The following is a 16,452-nucleotide window of genomic DNA, read 5'->3' as shown; positions in this document are numbered from 1 at the left end:
TGAAGGTTGAGAGAGACATTGTGGCTGAGGCAGACTCACCTTGCTGAATGTGTGACTACATGACCTGGGAATTTGTGAATAAAAAAGGCATTTGGATATCCCTGAGTTAGTTTTACATTATATTTGTATGTCTACACTTATTCTTTGCTTGATCCCTACTCCTCTATGTGTTTGTATTGTTTCCCCCACCCTATTGCTCCAACCCGTGCTTTGGTCTGCGCAGGGGTGTGTTCAGCAGCCCAATGATGAAGCATGCCACAAATTATTGTGGGTGAGGGGAGTTTTTCAAACATCTTAACTTTGCCACAAAACCTCTAAAAAAGCGAATTCTTCACTCCTACTTCTCTGTGTGTGACTATCCAGCACATTCCATGTAGTTAATGTTGTGTGCATAAAGTGTGAAGACCAGGAAATGGCCGACATGAGGCCACACAGGGTGGACTGACACTGGCTTGCAGTGAGGACAGTGAGATGAAGACAGACATGGCCTGTGGCCTGTGGCCTTGCTGTGATAGCAGAGATGAGATTAGATAGTGAGTACTGCCCTGCCCCTTGGGCAGTGCAGAAAGATGAATGCAGAGAGGGACTGCCACCGCTCGCCCTGCAGTGAAGGCTAATAGATGAGGGGAGCCTCTAGCCCAACAGAAAGGGCAGAGAAATGAGGGCAGACATTGGTCACCTTCCCTGGCCCAATAGTGAGGGTAGAGAAATAAAGCCTCTGGCCCCATGTGAGATTCAAGAGATAAGGCTAGACAGTGGGTATAGCCTCTGGTCTTCAGAGAGAAGGGAAAGAGGACAGACTGCAGGGACTGCATGTGACCACAGGGAGGGAGGAGAGAAAGCTAGACAGCGGGCATAGCCTCTGGTCTACAGAGAGAGCAGAGTAAAAAGGATAGACTAAAGCGACTGCTTGTGACTGCAGGGATGGAGGGAGGAAAGATGACTGGCCACTATTTGGGCCCCCTTGACGAGAACAGATAAATAGGGGCAGAAATTGGACAGTAATTATATGCAGATATTTAAAGCGCATTACCACCCTGGGGGGGTATCATGGTGCTGAGGTGTTAGTCTAGCAAAACATAGGGCCTTGGGGTTTTATTCCAAACGCCATGTCTTCAGCTTCTAGCAGAATCAAAGAAATGAGAAGGAGGCTGTTTTGTGTAGCGACAGGTCATCCCACGCTCTAGGAGCAATGTAGGAGAACACTTAATTGCTGAATCTGGTTTTCCATATGTGTGTAATGCATGCAAATAGGAGTACAAATGAGGGGATGTGTCTGAAAGGTTTATGAAAGCAGATGCGATTGTTGAGGTATGCTGGGCCATTGTTATGTAGTGCCTTGAAGTGTGGGTGAATGGCGCTCATTTGTATATGATGAGCCAGTGGAGCTCCTTCAGGTGTGGTGTGATGTGAGTGCGGCATGGGAGGTTTCAAATTATTCTACCCTATAAGTTCTGAATGGTCTGCAGCCTTCTGGTGAGTTTTTGTTGATCATGTTATAGAGGGAGTTCCTGTAGTCCAGTTTGCTTGTGACAAGCGTGTGTGAGACACCTTTAAAGATGCTGATTGGGAAGCACTTGAAAACCTCTCTTAGCATCTTCAGGGGTATGGAAGCATCCGCCGATGATGCGTGGTCATGTTGAGTTTGCTTTTGATGAAGATTCTGAGGTTCTTGACATTGTTCGTCCTAGCTCTGCTGTCCGCCAGGTGGAGTTCCATAGTGAAGTCCTCTTCCTGAAGATCATGGTGTCAGTCTGTTCTGTGTTCAGCTTTAGACAGCTGGTCTTCTCCAGTGGGAAACTTCAATCATGCAGGCATTGAACTTAATACGGGGACTAGGCATCTTGTCCATGACGGAGAAAATGAGTTGTGTATCATCAGCATAGGAGAGGATGTTAATGTGAGAGCAAATGATGTTGGCCGGATGGATCATGTAAGAATTGAAGAGGGTCAGGCTCACGGAGGATCTTTCCATATGAAGTCGCTAGCGTTTGGGGTGCATGGTCCAGGCTAACTGACTGGAACCGTCCGAGCCGATCCATCGGAGTGTGAGTCCTTGAATTCCAATGTCGCGTAGGCATTTGATGAGGAGGGGGTGGGAGACCAGGTCAAACAATGCAGAGAGGTCCAAGAGAATGAGGGCTGCCGTGTCTCTCCCAGACAGAGCTAAACAGACCATGAGGGAACCAACCTTGGTGCCACCAAGCTGCACAGCCACTGCCTGAATACAATGAATTAAATGCATGTCATTTGTTTTATTTTTTCCACTTTTTCACCATTAATTCTCCTCCTTTTTTTCTTAGGTTCAATTCATTTTATTCAATCCAAGTTATGCGTCGATATTCAAAAAGACGCTCAAAAGCGCAGAATCGGTTCCATGTCATGATTTATTTTTACAAACCCAATGCATTTCGGGAATGATTTCCCTTCGTCAGGGGCATTTCATGTCTCGCGATGAACTGTCTTTAGAAATGCGATTTCTGTACCTTGCTTCCGTTTCCAAATACCATTAAAAACCTGAAGGCAGAAGAAATCCACCAGAGAGTAAACGTTTGACAACATAGATGTCATCCATAGCAGCAATGAGGAAGGTTTGCTTGCTGTGATTAGGCCTGAAACCAGACTGGGTGGTGTTAAGGAGTCGGTGGTAATTAAGGTATTCTGTGAGGCATCTGTTGATGGTTTTCTCCAAGACCTTGACTGGAAATGGTAGCAGGGAGATTGGGTTGTAGTTGGTGAGTGTTGAAGGGTCCATAGAGGGTTTCTTCAGCAATGACAGGGCAGTTGGGGTTTCCAAGTGTCTAGGAAGGTTACAGAAGAGGTGGAGGCATTTAAAATAGGTGTAAGCATGGTGCTGATGGGTTGGGGTCCTCTGGAGTAGTCGTGGTGGGGCAGAGGTCTGACGGGGACCCTGAGTGGGTGGACTTCATGGTGGCGGCGGTTTCTTCTGTTTGATGATGGGCCATGGTGTTAGCATTGTTTCTTTGTAAGAGACCAGGAGCGTTTAGCATGGTCTGTCAGTTCTGTTTGTGGGTTCAAGTTGCAGCAAATAGTATTGAATCTATTGCTGAAGAATTGAAAGAGATTGTTGAGGGGGTGATGAACTTGGATACGATTTCTTAGCTGCTGTTGGTACTGGCATCAATGCGCTCTGCCATAGCGGTGCTCTTAGTGGTCTGAATCAATTGGTGGTATCGTCTCATGGTGAATTTGGATCTGCTCCTGTCTGCATTGTCCTGACTTCTTCTCCATTTGAGCCCCAGTTGTTTGTAGTGATGTTTCATTGGTCTACGTTCCTCCATGTACCAACTAGCCTGGGGTCTAGATCTTGTTGTATTGCTGTGTTTGAGGGGAGACAGGGAGTCTGCACAGGAGGTTATCCAATAGCGTGAATTATTGATGGCCTTGGGGAGACTGTTGCTTTGTTTTGCTCTGTGGTTATTAAGTATGGTGTTCCAGTCCTTATCAGTGATGCTGTTCTAGTTTGTTGGGCTGGTCTGGAGGTGGTGCGTGTGCATTGGCTCGGGACAGTGATGGTGAACTTGATGAGGGCATGGTCTGTCCAGGACACTGATATGGACTCATTGACTGGAATGCTGATGAAGGTGGTGAAAATAAAGTCCAGGAGGTGTTCAGCCATGTGGATAGGTCCCTTTTCAACATCGGGTCAGGCTCGGGCTTCTAAGGTCTTCTGTGAGTGCTTTTGAGTTAGGGTTTGTGTAGTCTTCCAGGTGGAAGTTCAGATCTATGAGTACGATATAATTGCTACTGTTGAGAAACAGTGGTGCAACAAAGTCTGTGATGGTGTTGGTGAAGTTGATGCGAGGTCCAAGTGGTCTGTAGGTAAGAGTGCCACTTAGGGTGAATTTGGCTATGACATGGAAAATAAACAATAGGGTTCCATGTTGTAGAATAATGTGTTCATGGAGGTGGAGCAGCTGATGGCATTCTTGTTGAGAATGGCGATTCTGCCTCTGGGCTTCTGAAGTCTTTCTTGCCTGGTGAGTTTTTTAGCCAGGGGGATGACTGTAGCGATGGCAGGTGCGATATGGGGTTCAGCCAGAGTTCCATGAGGAAACATAGGTCCAGGACGATGCAGTGCATCAGGTCGCAGATCTCTGTCAAATGCTTGGTGAGGGAGAAGGTGTTGAGGAGCATACGTGTAAGTGTTTTGTAGGTGTTTGCAGTACTGCATGAGTGAGGCATGCCTTTAATGTTCCAGTGGTGTGCCCGCTGCGTGCGTCTGCACTGTGGCTGCTGTTCAGTTGGTCCTGGGAGAGGGGTGATGCAAATCCCTGTGCAGATGGACGATGGGAAATCAAGTGATGTTGCTTTCCATGCACACAGTGGCACACATCTCTTTGCACTCTCAGTGGGCCAGACAGTGGCCAATTCCTCAAAAGACTTAAAGATTGCTGATGAAAGAGGGCAGACAATGGGTGTTGCTTCTATACCTGTACATAGGACATAGAGATGAGGGCAGAAGGTGTCCACTGCCTCTAACACCAAAGTTAGGGTAGAGACATGAATCCAGAGAATGAGCACCATCACAACCCCAATCAGTGAGAGCGTGGAAATGAGGACAAACAATGGCCACCATATCTGGACAGTGAGTGCAGAGAGATAAGGTCTGACAGTGGGCATAACCTGTCAGCTCACTGAGAGGGCATACAGCCCTCACTGAGTCTATCCCACAGTGAGCGCAGAGATATAAGGGCAGCTACTGGGCACCACCACTGATCCAAAAGTGACTAGAAAGAAAAAATGGTGGAAAGAGGGCACTGCCTCTAGCCCTTCGCCGAGTGCAAAGAGATGAGGGCACGTAATGGACTATACCTATTGCCCCTCAGTGATTGAATAGAGTTGGGGAAGCCTTTGGAAACCGCCTCTGGTACCACAGCAGTGAGAGAAGAGAGATAAGGGCAAACACGTAGGTACTGCCTTTGACCTAAAACTGGGTGGAGAGAGATGACCAGACTGAGACTGCTGCCTCTGGCTCCTAAGTGAGTACAGAAAGATAAGGGCAGACGGTTGACACCCTCTCTTGCCCGGAGTGACTGCACAGAGACAAAGACAATAGCAGGCACTGTCTCTGGCCCAGAGTATGTGAAGTGGCATGAAGGTAGACAGTAGGAGCATCTCAGGCCCATCAGTGAGTACAGATAGATGTAGCTGAACAGTGGACACCAACACTGGCCCACAGTGACAGGAAAGAGCCAAGGTTGTCAATGGACACTGCTTCTGGCCATGCATAGAGTATAGAAGAATGAGGGCAGGCAGCGGGCACCATCTCTCCTTAGCAAAGAGGCGGGAGCAGAAATTGGTACTATTTCTGGCATGCAGTGAGTGCAGAAAAATGAGGGGAAATGGGCACAAGCTCTGGCCTACAGTGATTAGAGAGAGATGAGAGCAGCCAATGGGTGCGGCCCCACAGTGAGTGCATAAAGATGACCAAGACAGTCGGCACCGTCTCCGACCACAAAGTGAGTACAGAGAGGATGGAGTAGAGTTTGGGCACCACCCGTGGCACTGAAATGAGGACAGACAATGGGGTCTGCCTCTGTCCCCAAAGTGAGTGCAGAAAATGAATCTAGACAGGGGCCCCATTTTTAAGAACAAAGACAAGATAATGGGCCGACTTCTGGCCTATAGTGAGGGCAGAACACCCACAGAGATGAAGGCAGGCATTGGGTGGGCATCTCCTCTAGCCATGCAGAAAGTGCAGAAGGATTAAAAGAGAGACAGTTGGCATAGCTTCTGGCTTTCAGTAAGGCCAGAGGCAAGCAATATTTTGGGGCACAAATACTAACAGTGAAGGGTTCTTACCAAAGAGAAGAAAGGGGTGAAGCTGCCTATTGACTGGATTCAACTTCTATAAGCTTAGCAGCAGGGAGTGATAGCGGAAAAGGGGGAATGCTTGGGTTGTGGAAAAGAGGGCTAGTCACAATGTAGAGGGAGAGCTGGCCACAGAGTATAGGAAAAGCTGCTCACAGAGTACAAGGAGAACAGGTCACAATGTACAAGTACAGGAGGTCACAGTGTACAGGGAGAGCTGGTCACAGAGTCTAGGGAGAGATGGTCAGTGTACAGGGAGAGCTGGTCACAGTGTTCAGGGAGAGCTGATCACAGGGTACAGGGAGAGCTTGTCTCAGAGTACAGGGAGAGCTCGTCACAGGGTACAGGAAGAGATGGTCACAGAGTACACAGAGAGCTGGTCACAGAGTACAGAAAGAGCTGGTCACAGTGTCCAAGGTGAGCTGGTCACAGAGTACAGGGAGAGCTGGTCACAGGGTACAGAGAGAGCTGGTCACAGTGTCCAAGGTGAGCTGGTCACATGGTACAGGGAGAGCTGGTCACAGAGTTCAAGGACAGCTGGTCACAGGGTATAGGGAGAGCTGGTCACAATGGGGAGGAAGAGCTAGTCGCAGTGTCCAGGGAGAGCAGGTCACAGAGCACAGTTCGAGGTGGTCACAGGGTACAGGGAGGGCTGGTCACAGTCAAAGAGTACAGGGGACAGAGTGACCATTGTACAGGGAGAGCTGGTACAGTTTTTATAAACAGCGCGTGGTCATGGACAGGGAAGCAGCTGACAGTAGAAAGAAGTACACCCTACTCTTTTGGTTATAGAGAGAGGCACCTGCCAGTGGTGAGAAGATCTTGTGAATAGGAAGTACACCCTCCTCTTAGGGTCATAGAGAGGGAGCAGTAGGTAGAAGTGGACATGATGTCACATGGTCGTGGGGAGTGAGTAGAAAGGTGGAGCTGAGGGGAGGAGGGCTTCTAACAGTGCAATGGTGAGACGTGGAGTAGAGAGGTGAGCTGCAGACTGTGGGTGGGTGGCAGCGGGACTGATAATGATGCGTAGGGCTAGTAGCACTAGTAGAGTGGCTAGTAAGGCTTCCAGTAGTGGAGGGGATTGAAGAGGAGTGCTACAGGTTATGGAAAGAAGGGTTTTTGACAGTGGGGTTTCCACTGGTGGCTGGTGCTAGAGGTGTGTTTGGTGGAGTGGTGTCCTGCTTCGAGCTGGAGGATAGTTAATGGATAGGCAGATGGGTGTGGGTAGGAAGGCTGGGTGGATGGATTGATGGTTGGATTTATATGTGGATGAGTGGGTACAGTTGGTTGGTGGATGGATGGATTGTGGGTGAAAGATCCAGAGCTGGATGGACCGATGGGTGGATATGGGATGGATAGTTGTGTATTGAATGGATTGATAAATGGGCGGGTACTGGATGATGATCGTGGATGGATGGATGGAGGAATGATGGATGCCGAGATGGAAAAGTGATTGGGAGAGTGGATTGATGGATGGATGGTTGGATGGTTGGATGGATGGATGGATGGATGGATGGATGGATGGATGGATGGATGGATGGATGGATGGGTATGGATGGATGGATGGGGATGGATGGAGGAATGAATGGATGGATGGATGGCTGGATGGATGGATGGATGGATAGACAGATGGATGGATGGGGATGGATGTATGGATGGATGAGCAGGTAGCAGGATGAATTGATGGATTTGTGGGTGGGTATGATGTGGTCAAATGATGGATGGTGAATGGATAGGTGGGAATAGATTTTAGTTAGAAGGATGAACCGATGGATGGGTGGAGGGTGAAGAATGAAGGACAGATGAGTGCTGGATCATGAGAGACTGGATAGATAAATGGATGGCGTGTGGATAAATGGATGAATATGTGGATGGATGGAAATGGATGAATAGGTGGATATGAATGGGTGGTTTGGGGAGTTGATTGGATGGATGGAGGAGTGAGCATGGAATGGATGAACTGATACTACTGTTAAGTAGGTGGACCATCTAATGTACGAGGGTGGATGGTTCTCTTCTGGTGGATGATTGGTTGAGTGGATAGAAGGATGGACTGATGGAAGGCTGGAAGTGTGCATCTATGCATGGATGAAGGATGGATGGGCGGAAGGATGGATGGATTGGTGGGTGAATGGATGGTTGTGTGCATGTATGTATATATGCATAGACGAAGGGTGGATGGGTGGGTGTGTTTGGGTGGCGCCCTGTCCTTGAATCTAGGCGATAGCTAAACCGACCTCTATAAAAACACTACACGATGACACACAAACTGTCCACCCATGCCCCACAATCAGCGCATAGAAGCACTCTGACACTCTCTCTCTGCCCTCGACACTGTGCAGCGCTACGTCACCTTTTAGTTGCCGGTAGTGCTACAGAAATCCCACCACACGCGCAGGGACGGACGGGTGGTGGATAGATGGCGGGGTGAATATGTGGGCGCATGGATGAATACTTGGATAGATGGATTACTTACAGGCTGGCTCCCTGCCGGCAGTGTCCGTCACCTGGCGGGTATGATGGTTGCATCTTCCTTGCTCCGGGGCTTTATGCAGCCCCCTCTGGACTTTGGGACCCGCTTCAGTTACGTTTGGCGCAGACGAAATTAATCTTTAACTTTCCTTCCCTTGATCAGCAACATTTCTCGTTTCTTCTTCGTTTTCTCGGACTTCTCAGGCCCAGGTACATCCCGGACCCCGGAGGGAGGTGCAGGCCCTGGGGCGTGAAGTCTGCTCTGGGGCGATAGGGTGCAGATCACACGTCTCTGCGTGTCTGATAACGCAAGGACCGCCGGGATTCTGCACAGTTTGAGCCTCTGATGCTCCGTGGGCAGCATCCGTGACAAGAACCTAAACTTACACGGAGGGTTACAGCTCCGCTTGAACCTACATTTATGCTCTTGCTTTTTTTGGTGGTTTTGATTTTGTTTTAGTTTTTATAATTGACAAACACCCCCCGGTATTACTCTAGATGGACTGCACCGGCGCAGGTTTCCAAAAGTCGCACTGGGGAGAACATGTCCGGACTCCCGCCTCTGCATTTTTTTATTTTTATTTCTCGGTGGGTAAAACATTTTCCCCCGTGCAGAAAACTGTTCTCCCACACACCCCCACCCAATCTGGGGGTGACCCGGGAAGGGGTATATGCTCCGATCATCGTTTGTGGACTGAAAGGATACCTGCACACCGTGTCTTGTAACACTCACTTCCACCCCTCACATAGGACTCACTGCTGTGGACTTTCTATAGCCGTTGCAAAGTAATCCACGGTAGGAAACTGTTGGACTTGGCCCTTTCCGCAGGGTCATCTCCAAACTTTTTTCCTTCACTTTTCTGTTAAATCCGTATCTGTTGGCTTTTAAGGACCCCGCACTCTCCCTCAAAAACAGGCCTGCACTCTTTATTCATCATAAAAGTTGTTTTGAAGAACAGAATTAATATAAAACCTGGGACTCAAACTCCCAGAATCCAACCCCTCCCAGGGGAGAGTCTTCCTCCCCCTCTCAGCCCCAAAACTGCGTCCCCTTTACCCATTAAATCATTCCAGTGACAACATGATATGGTGCATAGAAAAGGCTGCAGTTTATTCAAACATGGCTGTACCTTTCTCAGTTTTATTTGGTCATTCATAAGCATCCATGTGGTTGTAGATCCTGCATTGTCCTTGTAACATTCTTGTTGTTGCTTACTTTCTGACACACTGTCTTTGTTCGAGATGCCCCTTTGCCAGGCCTCTGTGTCTGCGGTTACAGGCTTCCCTTGCTACTAATTTTGTGGGCGTCCGTTAGGACCGACCAGGGCTGCAAGTGCCGTTCCACGTGCCCTGGACACTTGTTGGCTGCTCGCCTGCTCCTCAGTGCCCCTGCCTTGTGGCAATGCAAAGACCCTGCGCGAGCATCTCATCTACTCTGCCTGTGGCTGTGTGCTGTCATTCACTCCCTCAGTGCCCCTGCCCTGAGGCATCCCAAGGACCCTGCGCGAGCATCTCATCTACTCTGCCTGTGGCTGTGCGCTGTCATTCACTCCCTCAGTGCCCCTGCCCTGAGGCATCCCAAGGACCCTGCGCGAGCATCTCATCTACTCTGCCTGTGGCTGTGCGCTGTCATTCACTCCCTCAGTGCCCCTGCCGTGAGGCATCTCATGGACCCTGTGCGAGCATCTCATCTACTCTGCCTGTGGCTGTTCGCTGTCATTCACTCCCTCAGTGTCCCTGCCGTGAGGCATCCCAAGGACCCTGTGCGAGCATCTCATCTACTCTGCCTGTGGCTGTGCGCTGTCATTCACTCCCTCAGTGCCCCTGCCGTGAGGCATCCCAAGGACCTTGCGCGAGCATCTCATCTACTCTGCCTGTGGCTGTTCGCTGTCATTCACTCCCTCAGTGCCCCTGCCGTGAGGCATCCCAAGGACCCTGTGCGAGCATCTCATCTACTCTGCCTGTGGCTGTTCGCTGTCATTCACTCCCTCAGTGCCCCTGCCGTGAGGCATCCCAAGGACCCTGTGCGAGCATCTCATCTACTCTGCCTGTGGCTGTGCGCTGTCATTCACTCCCTCAGTGCCCCTGCCGTGAGGCATCCCAAGGACCTTGCGCGAGCATCTCATCTACTCTGCCTGTGGCTGTTCGCTGTCATTCACTCCCTCAGTGCCCCTGCCGTGAGGCATCCCAAGGACCTTGCACGAGCATCTCATCTACTCTGCCTGTGGCTGTTCGCTGTCATTCACTCCCTCAGTGCCCCTGCCGTGAGGCATCTCATGGACCCTGTGCGAGCATCTCACTACTCTGCCTGTGTGCTGTCATTCACTCCCTCAGTGCCCCTGCCGTGAGGCATCCCAAGAACACTGTGTGAGCCGCTCATCTACTCTGCCTGTGGCTGTGCGCTGTCATTCACTCCCTCAGTGCCCCTGCCGTGAGGCATCTCATGGACCCTGTGCGAGCATCTCATCTACTCTGCCTGTGGCTGTGCGCTGTCATTCACTCCCTCAGTGCCCCTGCCGTGAGGCATCTCATGGACCCTGTGCGAGCATCTCATCTACTCTGCCTGTGGCTGTGTGCTGTCATTCACTCCCTCAGTGCCCCTGCCGTGAGGCATCCCAAGGACCCTGTGCGAGCATCTCATCTACTCTGCCTGTGGCTGTTCGCTGTCATTCACTCCCTCAGTGCCCCTGCCGTGAGGCATCCCAAGGACCCTGTGCGAGCATCTCATCTACTCTGCCTGTGGCTGTGCGCTGTCATTCACTCCCTCAGTGCCCCTGCCGTGAGGCATCCCAAGGACCTTGCACGAGCATCTCATCTACTCTGCCTGTGGCTGTTCGCTGTCATTCACTCCCTCAGTGCCCCTGCCGTGAGGCATCTCATGGACCCTGTGCGAGCATCTCACTACTCTGCCTGTGTGCTGTCATTCACTCCCTCAGTGCCCCTGCCGTGAGGCATCCCAAGGACCCTGCGCGAGCATCTCATCTACTCTGCCTGTGGCTGTGTGCTGTCATTCACTCCCTCAGTGCCCCTGCCGTGAGGCATCTCATGGACCCTGTGCGAGCATCTCATCTACTCTGCCTGTGGCTGTGTGCTGTCATTCACTCCCTCAGTGCCCCTGCCGTGAGGCATCCCAAGGACCCTGCGCGAGCATCTCATCTACTCTGCCTGTGGCTGTGCGCTGTCATTCACTCCCTCAGTGCCCCTGCCGTGAGGCATCTCATGGACCCTGTGCGAGCATCTCATCTACTCTGCCTGTGGCTGTTCGCTGTCATTCACTCCCTCAGTGCCCCTGCCGTGAGGCATCCCAAGGACCCTGTGCGAGCATCTCATCTACTCTGCCTGTGGCTGTGCGCTGTCATTCACTCCCTCAGTGCCCCTGTCGTGAGGCATCCCAAGGACCTTGCGCGAGCATCTCATCTACTCTGCCTGTGGCTGTTCGCTGTCATTCACTCCCTCAGTGCCCCTGCCGTGAGGCATCTCATGGACCCTGTGCGAGCATCTCATCTACTCTGCCTGTGGCTGTGTGCTGTTATTCACTCCCTCAGTGCCCCTGCCGTGAGGCATCCCAAGGACCCTGCGCGAGCATCTCATCTACTCTGCCTGTGGCTGTGTGCTGTCATTCACTCCCTCAGTGCCCCTGCCGTGAAGCATCCCAAGGACCCTGCGCGAGCATCTCATCTACTCTGCCTGTGGCTGTGCGCTGTCATTCACTCCCTCAGTGCCCCTGCCGTGAGGCATCCCAAGAACACTGTGTGAGCCGCTCATCTACTCTGCCTGTGGCTGTCAATCACTCCCTCAGTGCCCCTGCCGTGAAGCATCCCAAGGACCCTGCGCAAGCATCTCATCTACTCTGCCTGTGGCTGTGCGCTGTCATTCACTCCCTCAGTGCCCCTGCCGTGAAGCATCCCAAGCACCCTGCGCGAGCATCTCATCTACTCTGCCTGTGGCTGTGCGCTGTCATTCACTCCCTCAGTGCCCCTGCCATGAAGCATCCCAAGGACCCTGCGCGAGCATCTCATCTACTCTGCCTGTGGCTGTGCGCTGTCATTCACTCCCTCAGTGCCCCTGCCGTGAGGCATCCCAAGGACCCTGCGCGAGCATCTCATCTACTCAGCCTGTGGCTGTGCGCTGTCATTCACTCCCTCAGTGCCCCTGCCGTGAAGCATCCCAAGGACCCTGCGCGAGCATCTCATCTACTCTGCCTGTGCGCTGTCATTCACTCCCTCAGTGCCCCTGCCGTGAGGCCTTCCAAGGACCCTGCGCGAGCATCTCATCTACTCTGCCTGTGGCTGTGCGCTGTCATTCACTCACTCAGTGCCCCTGCTGTGAGGCATCCCAAGGACACTGTGTGAGCATCTCATCTACTCTGCCTGTGGCTGTGTGCTGTCAATCACTCCCTCAGTGCCCCTGCCGTGAGGCATCCCAAGGACACTGTGTGAGCATCTCATCTACTCTGCCTGTGGCTGTGCGCTGTTATTCACTCCCTCAGTGCCCCTGCCTTGTGGCATCCCAACGACCCTGTGCGAGCATCTCATCTACTCTGCCTGTGGCTGTTCGCTGTCATTCACTCCCTCAGTGCCCCTGCTGTGAGGCATCCCAAAGACCCTGCGCGAGCATCTCATCTACTCTGCCTGTGGCTGTGCGCTATCATTCACTCCCTCAGTGCTCCTGCCGTGAGGCATCCCAAGGACCCTGCGCGAGGATCTCATCTACTCTGCCTGTGGCTGTGCGCTGTCATTCACTCCCTCAGTGCCCCTGCCGTGAGGCATCCCAAGGACCCTGCGCGAGGATCTCATCTACTCTGCCTGTGGCTGTGCGCTGTCATTCACTCCCTCAGTGCCCCTGCCGTGATGCATCCCAAGGACACAGTGAGGGCCGATCATCTACTCTGCCTGTGGCTGTGCGCTGTCATTCACTCCCTCAGTGCCCCTGCCGTGAGGCATCCCAAGGACACTGTGTGAGCTGATCATCTACTGTGCCTGTGGCTGTGCGCTGTCATTCACTCTATCAGTGCCCCTGCCGTGAGGCATCCCAAGGACACTGTGTGAGCCGCTCATCTACTCTGCCTGTGGCTGTGCGCTGTCATTCACTCCCTCAGTGCCCCTGCCGTGAGGCATCTCATGGACCCTGTGCGAGCATCTCATCTACTTTGCCTGTGGCTGTGCGCTGTCATTCACTCCCTCAGTGCCCCTGCCGTGAGGCATCCCAAGGACCTTGCGCGAGCATCTCATCTACTCTGCCTGTGGCTGTTCGCTGTCATTCACTCCCTCAGTGCCCCTGCCGTGAGGCATCCCAAGGACCCTGTGCAAGCATCTCATCTACTCTGCCTGTGGCTGTGCGCTGTCATTCACTCCCTCAGTGCCCCTGCCGTGAGGCATCCCAAGGACCCTGCGCGAGGATCTCATCTACTCTGCCTGTGGCTGTGCGCTGTCATTCACTCCCTCAGTGCCCCTGCCGTGAGGCATCCCAAGGACCCTGCGCGAGGATCTCATCTACTCTGCCTGTGGCTGTGCGCTGTCATTCACTCCCTCAGTGCCCCTGCCGTGATGCATCCCAAGGACACAGTGTGAGCCGATCATCTACTCTGCCTGTGGCTGTGCGCTGTCATTCACTCCCTCAGTGCCCCTTCCGTGAGGCATCCCAAGGACCCTGCGCGAGCATCTCATCTACTCTGCCTGTGGCTGTGCACTGTCATTCACTCCCTCAGTGCCCCTGCCGTGAGGCATCTCAAGGACCCTGCACGAGCATCTCATCTACTCTACCTGTGGCTGTGTGCTGTCATTCACTCCCTCAGTGCCCCTGCCGTGAGGCATCCCAAGGACACTGTGTGAGCTGATCATCTACTGTGCCTGTGGCTGTGCGCTGTCATTCACTCTATCAGTGCCCCTGCCGTGAGGCATCCCAAGGACACTGTGTGAGCCGCTCATCTACTCTGCCTGTGGCTGTGCGCTGTCATTCACTCCCTCAGTGCCCCTGCCGTGAGGCATCTCATGGACCCTGTGCGAGCATCTCATCTACTTTGCCTGTGGCTGTGTGCTGTCATTCACTCCCTCAGTGCCCCTGCCGTGAGGCATCCCAAGGACCTTGCGCGAGCATCTCATCTACTCTGCCTGTGGCTGTTCGCTGTCATTCACTCCCTCAGTGCCCCTGCCGTGAGGCATCTCATGGACCCTGTGCGAGCATCTCATCTACTCTGCCTGTGGCTGTGTGCTGTCATTCACTCCCTCAGTGCCCCTGCCATGAGGCATCCCAAGGACCTTGCGCGAGCATCTCATCTACTCTGCCTGTGGCTGTGCGCTGTCATTCACTCCCTCAGTGCCCCTGCTGTGAGGCATCCCAAGGACACTGTGTGAGCCGCTCATCTACTCTGCCTATGGCTGTGCGCTGTCATTCACTCCCTCAGTGCCCCTGCCGTGAGGCATCTCATGGACCCTGTGCGAGCATCTCATCTACTCTGCCTGTGGCTGTGCGCTGTCATTCACTCCCTCAGCGCCCCTGCCGTGAGGCATCCCAAGGACCTTGCCCGAGCATCTCATCTACTCTGCATGTGGCTGTTCGCTGTCATTCACTCCCTCAGTGCCCCTGCCGTGAGGCATCCCAAGGACCCTGTGCGAGCATCTCATCTACTCTGCCTGTCGCTGTGCGCTGTCATTCACTCCCTCAGTGCCCCTGCCGTGAGGCATCCCAAGGACCTTGCGCGAGCATCTCATCTACTCTGCCTGTGGCTGTGCGCTGTCATTCACTCCCTCAGTGCCCCTGCCGTGAGGCATCCCAAGGACCCTGTGCGAGCATCTCATCTACTCTGCCTGTCGCTGTGCGCTGTCATTCACTCCCTCAGTGCCCCTGCCGTGAGGCATCCCAAGGACCTTGCGCGAGCATCTCATCTACTCTGCCTGTGGCTGTGCGCTGTCATTCACTCCCTCAGTGCCCCTGCTGTGAGGCATCCCAAGGACACTGTGTGAGCCGCTCATCTACTCTGCCTGTGGCTGTGCGCTGTCATTCACTCCCTCAGTGCCCCTGCCGTGAAGCATCCCAAGGACCCTGTGTGAGCCGCTCATCTACTTTGCCTGTGGCTGTGCACGGGCCCCTTATCGCAGGCTTTGCTGCGGAAGGGGGAGGATTCCCACCCTCAGGTGCCGTTTGATTGTCACACCGGGCGCTACCAGCGCAAAAGCCGGCCCTGGTATCAAACTTTGGCGGGAGCTTTGACAATCAATATATGTCGTAAAATCATAGGGGTTCTCCTTGATTGAGAAAACGAACTCCGCGTGAGTAGACATATGTATAGCATAGATGTTATCTAACGCTGGAGGGATCTTTGACCAGCGCGTTATATGGCAAATTCACATAGCCCCTACCTGACTGAGTGAACAAACTCCGGGTGAGCTCTTATATGTATATATTAAAGGCCCTGCATACAACTGGTATATGTAAATATGATGTCATGGGGTATAACCGAGTACACACTTTATCCCATTGGTATGCGGCTCAACTAAGCAAGCGTAGGGGTGCAATAGATTATTCAACCAATACATATAATTGATAGGATTACTTTATTGTGACTGACTGGTAAATCAAAGAAAGCTTAACAGAATCATGAAAAAAGGATATACAATTCTTTTGGGCCCTGATAACACCACCTTTCTGTCTTTTTTCTGACAAGAGGTTGAGTGTAGCAGGGCACTGGGCACCGGACACTTGAACACGATGATCACTTTTAATGTATGCTTCTCAATCCAGTGGTGTAATCTCAAGAACAGAAACACATCCGCATGTAAAAGAATACAATTTTATTTAAAATTTGAAGCAGCTTCATGATGTTTGTTGCATAGTACCAAATATTTTCTGGGCTTGGCTCGTGCACGGGCTCTGAGAGCCAAGCCAGACCCATGCCTTGGCTCTCCCGGTCAAGTTGTTGGCTCGCCCTAGTACACTGCACAGCTGGTTTATGCTAACTGGATAAACAGAACTACAAATCCCAGAAGGCAAATAAATACAGATGGACTGATTGAGTGATGCATTGAGAGTTCTGCAATAGGAGGGTGACTTAGACACAAAACAACATGTCTTAATGCTGTGGCCACATAAGAAACGAGTGCAAACGAAAGTAGCTCAGATTTTAGAACAGACGTTTACCACCGGGTT

At 52.2% G+C, this 16,452-nt stretch overlaps 1 protein-coding gene across 1 annotated transcript in view; it reads right to left on the bottom strand.

The window, feature by feature from the left end:
- LOC146813679 (solute carrier family 22 member 7-like) overlaps positions 1-8,388 on the bottom strand; it is a 316,070-nt gene extending 307,682 nt beyond the window's left edge. The window contains exon 1 of the mRNA XM_085610174.1: positions 8,312-8,388. The gene's annotated coding sequence lies outside the window, so the exon portion shown is untranslated. The remainder of the gene's footprint in view (positions 1-8,311) is intronic.
- Positions 8,389-16,452: the final 8,064 nt, after the last annotated feature.

The sequence above is a fragment of the Triturus cristatus genome, chromosome 6 (assembly GCF_964204655.1).
Source record: "Triturus cristatus chromosome 6, aTriCri1.1, whole genome shotgun sequence".
Taxonomy (NCBI): domain Eukaryota; kingdom Metazoa; phylum Chordata; class Amphibia; order Caudata; family Salamandridae; genus Triturus; species Triturus cristatus.
The sequence above is the reverse complement of the archived record's forward strand: the minus strand, read 5'-3'. Positions and strand labels throughout refer to the sequence as shown.